We start from the raw sequence: 9,797 nt of genomic DNA on the forward strand, positions 1-9,797 counted from the left end.
AACTCCCTATATAAAGTTTAGTCTAGAACATATATACAATAATTAGATTATAGACAACAATTTATTGTGTATAATAAGCCTTTAGAAAGTAGTAATGTGTAAAAAGCATGGGAAACTAGAAATGCTTTTCTTATTTTCCACTTATAGATGTTCAAGCAGTGATCAACCTTCTGGTATCAACTTTGATCTTGTCCTCAATTTTCAGAGCAAGAGACTGAAATCTGGATCACTGTTCTCATATTGCCAAGTGCTTATGTTACAACTGAAGGGAAGTCTTGCTTAGTGCATCTCACATTAGATAATCTTTTTTTAAAGGCATTCTTGTATCTTTTAATAAAATATTTTCTTTGTGTCTCATGCACCATTTAAATACCAGCATCCATCACACTGGTGTACTGACATATAGACGATGGCAGTTACTCTTCTCTGTGCCTGGCATATACACAGCAATGAAGAAGACATCAAAATATCTGCCTTAATGGTACTTTCACTCTATCTCCCTTGTGGTGGGTGGCATCTCAGATTTCTGTTAAATTATGATATGTGAACATGTAAATTCTTGAGGTAATTATTTTAAGTGGCATAATTCTGTGCATTAAAAATTCAAAAAAATAAACAGTTTCTAAAAAAAAAAATTCAAAGGAATCTTCAAGCTAAAATATTGTAAATAATAAGTAAATTTTGCAAGGTTAGTGGATATATTGTCAGCATATAAAAGATCAATTATTTTGCTATATACTAACAAAAAAGGTAAAAATAAAATTTAAACTATCAATTACACTAGAAAAACATCTGTAAAGTACTTGGGGAAAATCTAATGAACAATTTGTGTGACTTCATTGCTAGAAACTACAAAAACATTACTGAGTTATTAAAGAATACATAAATATAGAAATATATCATGTCCATTGATTGGAGGAAATAAATTTTGTGATGAGGTCAGTTCTCCGTATTCGCAGCAGATTAGACATTACAGAAGAAAAGATTAGTGAATCTGTAGATACAGCAATAGAAAGTATCCAAAATGAAACACAGAAAGTGAAAAAATCAAAAACATGGAAAAAGCATCAATAAGCTGGGAGAGAACTTCAAGCAACCAAGTATGCAAGTAATTGAACTCCTGCAAATAGAAGGGCATTAAAATTATTCAGAAAATATACTTTAAAAAATAAATATGGTTAAAATAAAAAAATTTTCAGATTCAAGAAGATTAACAAAACCCAGATACAAGAAACACATAGACAACTACTTGAACACACATCATAATCAAATTGCTCAAAGCCAGTGATCAATAAAAGACTTAAGCAGTCAAAGAAAGAAGGTACTTTGTACACAGAGAAACAAAGAAAAGAATAACATTATATTTGTCATCAGAAGCACTGCAGGTGAGAAGTCATAGGAGAAACGTCATTAAAGTACAAACAAAATACATATCAACCTAGAATTCTGTACCTGGAAAAAGGTCTTTCACAAAAGAATGCATAATAAAGACTTTCAGATGTACAAATGCTGAAAGAATCCATCACCAGCAGACCTGCACTGTAAGAAATGATCAAGACGCCCTTCAGCTGGAAGGAAAATGATACCTGGTGAAAACCTGAATCTAGACAAAGGAATGAAGAACACCTGAACTAATAAACACATATAAGGTTTCTAAAAATTTAAACCTCAAAGTCAATTAATTATTTAAAAATAATAAAAATACACAGCACAAATTGTATAAGGGACATACTGGAAGAGGATAGATATTGTAATGTTCTTGTTTTGTATGTGAAGGACTATGATTATACTTGAAGGTAGACTGTGACAAGTAAAATATCTATACCACACACCCTAATGCAAACACTAAAATAACAGCAAAAAAGTTATAGCTTTTTAGTCCACAATAAAAATATAGAACAGAAAAATTTAAAAAAATGGGAAAAATAGAAAGCAAATAACAATGTGATAGACTAAAACCTAATAATATCAGTAACCACAATACTAAAAATCTCAAGGAATCTACAAAAAAAGAAACAAAAAACTCTAGACCTAAAAGGTGCGTTCAGCAAGGGAACAGGACACAAGATTAATAAGCAAATATCAGATTTGTACACACTAACAATGAAACAGAAATAACAAACACAACAATCACCCAAGGCTAATGAATCCTTAGATGGAAACTAACAAAATATGTACAGGATCTGTTTGCCAAAAAGTACCAAATGCTGAATAAAGACATCAAAGAAGATAACCAGCCCTGATGGCCTACTGGTTAAAAAGCATGGCGTGCTCTGCTTCAGCAGCCCAGGTTTTGTTCCTGGGTATGGAGCCAAACCACACATCTGTCAGTAGCCATGTTGTCAATGCTATGCTGGCAGCTCATATAGAAGAACTAGAATGACTTACAACTAGAATATACAACTATGTAGCGGGTCTTTAGGGAGGAATAAAAAAGAGAGGAAGATGGGCAACAGATGTTAGCTCAGGGCGAATCTTTCCCAGCAAAAAAAAAAATAAATCAAAGAAGATATAAACAAATGGGAGACATTTTGTATTCATAGATTAGAAGACTAAATATAGTAAAGGCATAAATTTTTTCCAAATTGATCTATAGGTTTAATGAAAATCCAAATAATATCTCTGCATTATTTTTTGTAGATCATAGGTGAATTTATACTAAAATTTATATGAAATGCCACAGACCTGGAATAGCTAAAACACATTTTTGAATCAAAATACTATGGAAAGAATGAGTCAGCTAACATTTAGTATATAGCTGTAGTTATCATGACTGAGTGGTGTTTGCGGAGGGACAGATAAATAGATCAATAAAACAGAAGAGAGAAGCGAGAAATAGACACTTATGGAAAAGATCCAACTAATTTTTCATGAAGTACAACGGTAATTCAATGAAAGAAGGATAACCATTTAAGAAATTGTACTGGAACAATTGGATGTCCATAGGCAAAAAAAATTGATAAAGAAAGAAAAGAAATTAGAATGTTCACCTAAACTTTACACAAAAATTAACTCAAGATAAGTCTTGACTTAAATATAAGTATAAAACTATAAAAGTTTAGACAAAAATATTAGAGAAAATCTATCTACGGTACCTAATACTAGGTGAAAAGTTCATCAACATGACATTAAAAATATGATACATAAAAGTGCAAACTGGTGATTTGAACTCCAAAATTAAATCAAACCATCGATCTCACTCTTGGACATTCATCCCAGAGAAATAAAAACTTATGTTCTTACAATCACCTTTGCACAAAAGTTCATAGGAGCTTTATTTGTAATAGTTGAAAATTGGAAACCACGTAAATATCTTTCAATGGGTGAACAGTTGAACATACTTTATCATCATTCACCTAAGATAATAAAGGAACAATAATAATAAAGCAATGATAGAGGAATAAATGATAGATACACAAAAACACAATGGACCTCAAGAGAATTACATTGGCTGAAGAAGGCCAATCGCAAAAAGTTACAAACACTATTTCATTTATACGACATTGGTCAAATGATAAAATTATAGTGATGGAAAATGGATTAGTAGTTGACACAGGTTAAGGACATGAGAATGAGAGAAGGGAAGAGAGTGTGGCTGTAAAGGAAGGGCATAAGGGACCTTGTGGTGATGGACTAGGTCTGTATTTGACTGTTGTGGTGGTTACACAAATGTACGCATATGATATAATTACACAGAAATATATATATAGACACACACAAACACACAAATGAGTGCATGCAAAACTACTGAAATCTGGACAAAGTCATTGGATTGTACCAATGTTAATTTCATGATCATGCTATTGTACTGTATTTATACAACTTGTTACAATTTTTTGTGCTCTTTTCTGCAACTTCTTGTAATTGTATAACTATTCCAAAACAAAAAGTAAAAAATAATTAAATCTAAGGCTGCCTGGGACAGCATGGGGCAAGAAGGGGTAGAATGGAAATACTACATAGAGAGCCACTAAGAAACTCTGGAGGGGATGGATATGTTCATTATCTTGAGTGTTCTGACGATTCTTCAGATGCATATTTATGTCAAAACTAATCAAATTTTACACTTTATATTGTGCAGTTTTTTTTAATGACAACTGCATAAACTTGTTTTACCTAATTACCAAACACGCCAATAAATCAAACAAATAAGGAAAAAATCAATAATAGCAACATATATTGTACAATATTATTCAATTGACAAGAGAGAACATAATGCAGGCACCTGTCATAGATGTGAAGATCCAAGAACTTCATCTGCTTGGTGGTGGAAGAGGGTATTGGTACAAACAATCTGAAATATTTAACAAAATTAAATGTCTTATTACATTTTCTCCTATCAACAGATCTCTTTATGTGTGTCTGCTTATGTGTAGGTGTCCATATAGGCGTAGGTGTTATATATGTATATCAACACACACAGAGGCATATGTGTAAAATAATTATCAGGGATAATTTTGTTCACAACATATTAACATGGCAAGCTCAAGGCTCTTCATTGAACTGTATGTGGTAGCAGTGTTGGTGATAACTGAGGTTGGAAACAAACAAATATTTACCAATGAAGAATAGAGCCATGAAATTTGTTATATATTATTGACTGCAATGAAGAAAGAAGCAAAAATAGTCACAACATGGATACATCACAAACAATTAAAGTGATTTAAAATGCAACAATGCAATTTATTACAGCAAATAACACAGCAAATCATGTACACCTAAAATAATACATTTTTGCAGAATATCTTGACCATGCAGGCTATATAGCAAGCACAGTAGAATATGTGTTAAAGTAGACAAGAAGAATTGGAGTGAGTACTGGACACGATGGAAAAACAAGAAATCTTGAAATGTAATACAGGCAAATATGATGAAAAAGAAGACCATAACAGATGATGACAACTTACTACAAAATGAGGATGAGAAGTAGGGGTAACTAATTTCTCTCCCTATGTCAAAAAGAAAGGAAAAAAATAGAAGAACAATCCAAAAAAATTAAGGAAACAAGAACTTTACACACAATATATTATTATTTTTAGTTCATCTAATCATTTAAATAACGTAATAGGACAGCATTTGAAAAGCTCTCTATTGTGTCATCCATTTGAGGAGACCATTGTAGAACTGGAGGAATACTGGCAAGATTTTGTGAAGATAAAATATAGAAATCCATTTCCCCATATGGTTATATTAGTAAGGATACTTCAGAGAAAGAGAAGCAAAAGGGGATTATATTTATACGTTTATAAAGAGAGATTTTTAAGGGATTGACTCATGCGGTTTTGGGACTGGCAAGGCAAAAGTCTACGGGCAGGCTGGCACTGCAAGAGTTGATACTGCAGTCTTGAGTACAAAGGTGGAAAACTAAGGTAGAATTTCTATATTGCAGTCTGGAGCAGAATTCCTTTTTCTTTGAGGGGCATCAATCCTTGCTCTTTAAGTCTTCAACTGATTGGACCAGGCCCACCCAAATTCTGGAGGGTAATTAGCTGTACTCAAAGTCTATTTATTTAAATGTTGATCACATATGGGGCCTGCCTGGTTGTGCAAGCGGTTAAGTGTGCGTGCTCTGCTGCGGCAGCCCAGGGATCGGAACACCGAACACACCGGTTCGGATCCCGGGTGCACACGGACGCACTGCTTGGCAAGCCATGCTGTGGCAGCGTCCTATACAAAATGGAGGAAGATGGGCACAGATGTTAGCCCAGGGACAGCCTTCCTCAGCAAAAAAGGAGGAGGATTGGCGGATGTTAGCACAGGGCTGATCTCCTCACAAAAAAAATAAATAAATGTTGATCTCATCTAAATAAAAATCTTCATAATAACATCTAGATTGCGGTTGGACCAAACAACTGGGCACCAAGCCTAGCCAAGTGGACACAAAAATTAACCATCAAAGTGGAAAAAAAAAGAAAGAGTAACAGGTAGGAATGTAATACACAAATGAATAAATCTTCCTCACTTGCTGGCAAATACAATTTGTTTTAGACAATTATTAAACACTCCTCTTGCATTCTGTTAAGTTTTCAAATGCTTCAGGAATAATCAATAATTGCTTGGCATCTCCTCAGGGAGAGTATCAGAAGGTGAAAAAGAATCCATAAATTGCTCTCACTCTGCCATGTTAAGAAGCACATGGGGAGCCAAGACAGAGGTTTCATTACAGGTAAACAAGCTATTTCATTTGGCGCCATATTTTACTCATATCTGAACAGCTTTGTTGACATTTGCAAGAACACCATTATTTTATGGCAAAGCACAGCAAAATATTGGAATTTTTGATTCACTTCTGTGTGCGTTCTGCTTTTGATAGTGCATGAGCAGAATAGAATAGAACTGCTCTTCATTTCTTCAGATTAATTGTTCAGATATTTTCACAAATGTTAATAAGCATATTTGAAACGTCAGTACCATATTGCTTAGGTACTACTCATATTTATTATAAATAATTATTCATGTGAACAACAGAAAACAAAACCAAGAGACAAGAAAGCCTAACAAAAGAGTCAGGAATAAAAGAGAAAAGTTATGGCAGAATAATAAAACTGCAGGTATTTAGTTTCTAATTGGATGTCTTTCCAAATCCTTAGTCACTTAGTGACTCTAGGCTTTTCTTATTCCCTTCTCAAAAATACCATAATAATTAATGAAAATTTAAATCAATGCATAAATGTGAATTTTTCTGATCTCTTGATGAGCAAAATGGGGTTTCCACCTTACACTGAGATGTGGAAAGCAATTTTTGGACATTAGGAGACTTTTAAGTCCCCAGTTTTATAGTGATTGTACAATGTACAGTGTGTTCAGTTTCCAGTGGAATCTGACAGAAAGCGGATATAATTTTCTTGAAGAGTATAGCTTTACAAAATAATAATCTGATAATCAACACAGAGAGTAAACAATGAAAAAGTAATTTATGCTTTCCTTAGAACCCTAAAGGTGGTGGGAGAAACCCCTTCTATCCTCCCTCATCTTACAAGAAATCAGCACTTGCCAGTGAGATTTGTTTTCTGTAGCATTTCATCATGGCACCCAAAAAAGATTTATATTGCTTCTTATTCCATTGATTTAAACATTTTTTTCCTAACAGTACTTCAGTATTTCTGACATAGAAGGGTATGTACACCGGGTCTGCATAGGAAATCAGAAGCTGACTATCTTATAAACAATGTTTTATGTGAGAAAGTGTGCATTTCCTGTAAACATATTTATGATACAATGTTATAAATGCTACATTTTTCTATTTGTTTTCTTAGAGCTCACTCAGAGACTCCTGACACTCCCATTTTCCCTGTAGCCGGGATCAATCCTATTTCTTTCTCTTTCTTTTTTTCTAAGGAAGCATAGATACAATTTTTCAAACCACTAATTCTTTTACCTTAGCCTGCCATCCTCATTTTACTCTGGTATTACTCTGGTATGTATTTTTTAACTGATGGCTTATTGGGGATATTTACATGCATCTTTATTTCATTATACTTATTTATGTCTGCATTAAATGTTATCTCATTCTATGGAGGAGTTCTTTGCAGTCTTAATGTGCAGACAGACTTAAAATAACGTTGTGGAATCCATATATATATTTGTGTACTTTATCTTGTCAGTGTGATGTCGTGAAATACAGTGGGGGGGACGCACTGGGGACACTTACCTGGATAACACACTACTCCATCTATTCACCTTCATATCCATGACAAAGAAGCTAAGTTACACACAAAAAAATGCATTTATACATGTGTAAAGTTAATCCGTTTCAGGTAACGTATTGTCTCCACATAAACAAATTAAAAAAAGCACATTGTAACCCATATGTACTTGATCTTTGAGGAATATTTCCAGATACCATAAACACATTGAAACGTTTAATTCTCAATTATCTTTCCAACGACACTACAAGAAAGAGTTGATTTTGCTGATGTATATAGAGATTAAGAAACCTTTCATCATTTGCCCAAAGTACACCTTTGTATATATCACAAATATAGGTATAGCAGAGACTATATCTACTTATGTATATTTCTCTATATAAAGACAAATAATCTCTACTATCATCTTTTAGAATTTCCTTATTTATACACCTCTGTAAAATATCAGTTGTGCGTTGTTTCATTCTGTACCACCTGTAGGCATAATGGCTCTCGTAGGAATATGTTTTAAACTAGGGGCTTCTAAATGTTTCCACACATAACTGGAATTTGGATTTAAAAAAAAATCTATTATGTAATTAACATATGTATTGTGAAGTTATGTGATTTCAGTAAATGTAATTATGTAATTGTCATTATATAAAAAAAAAAACGTTCAACAAACACCTATAAACCTAATGCCTAAAGTTTTTACCATTTTTCATTTTTACTTCCTTTACCTACATTTATATCTGTCTGTATCTAGATCTATACATATATCTATATGTATCTCTAAACATATATCAAAGTTTGCCGACCTTGGCCCTATTGGTATTTCAGGCTGTATAATTCTTCTTGGGGGGATTCCCAAATATAGTAGGATAATTAGCAGCATCACTGGACTCTAACCATTAGACACCAGTAGCGCCCCTCCTCCAGTTGTGACAACTAAAATTCCTCCCAATATTGTCAAATGTTTATTGGGTGACAAATTTTACCCCATTGAAAACCACAAATCTGTGTCTTCAACTCCTTCTCTATCTCTATCTCGGTTTCTATTACTAAATATATGTGTTTTATTTGCAGGAAGTGTTTTATTTTATTAAAGACTAAATGGTAAATTTGGATTTATTTTATATATTCCAACTTTGTATACTAAAAAATTACCAGATTATACCACATGAAAGCTATTGACTTTGCTGATAGTTCTATCCAAAGTAGGTTTTCTGTTAAACCTGGATGGAAAAACACAAACAGTGCTAAATGAATTTATTCTGATGGGAATCACAGACCACCCTGAGCTGCAGGCTCCATTATTTGGGCTCTTCCTCATCATCTACCTGATGATGGCGGGCAACTTGGGCCTGGTCATCCTCACCAAGATGGGCTCCAGGCTACAAACACCCATGTACTTCTTTCTCAGACACATGGCTTTTACTGATTCGGTTATTCAACAGCGGTGGGACCCAAAATGTTAGTAAATTTTGTTGTGGATCAAAATCCAATCTCCTATTATTTTTGTGCTACACAACTAGCTTTCTTTCTTGTGTTCATCATTTGTGAACTTTTTATTTTGTCAGCAATGTCCTATGACTGCTATGTGGCCACCTGTAACCCTCTGCTCTACACAGTCATCATGTCACCAAGGGTATGTCATGTGCTGGTGGCAATCCCCTATCTCTACTGCACATTTGTTTCTCTTCTAGTCACCATAAAGATTTTTAATTTATCCTTCTGTAGCTACAATGTCATCAGACATTTCTACTGTGACAGTCTCCCTTTGTTATCTTTGCTCTGCTCCAATACACATGGACTTGAATTGATTATCCTGAGCTTAGCAGGTTTTGATTTGATTTTCTCCCTTCTGATAGTTCTTGTGTCTTACCTACTCATTCTCAGAGCCATTCTCAGGATGAATTCTGCTGAGGGTAGGCGCAAGGCTTTTTCCGCCTGTGGATACCATCTGACAGTGGTCACAGTGTTCTCTGGGACTTTAATATTTATGTACCTGCAGCCCAAATCAAGTCATTTCTTTGACATGATAAAGTGGCTTCCATATTTTGCACCCTCATTATCCCCATGTTGAATCCTTTGGTCTATAGCTTGAGGAATACAGATGTTAAATATGCTCTACATAAGCTGTCAAAAAAATTATTCATTATCTTTTCTTAA

General features: G+C 33.9%; 1 pseudogene; it reads left to right on the forward strand.

Moving 5' to 3' along the window:
• The first annotated feature begins 6,135 nt into the window (after nucleotides 1–6,135).
• On the forward strand, nucleotides 6,136–9,797 carry LOC131395378 (olfactory receptor 8K3-like; annotated as a pseudogene).

Source organism: Diceros bicornis, chromosome 31, assembly GCF_020826845.1.
Source record: "Diceros bicornis minor isolate mBicDic1 chromosome 31, mDicBic1.mat.cur, whole genome shotgun sequence".
Taxonomy (NCBI): Eukaryota; Metazoa; Chordata; class Mammalia; order Perissodactyla; family Rhinocerotidae; genus Diceros; species Diceros bicornis.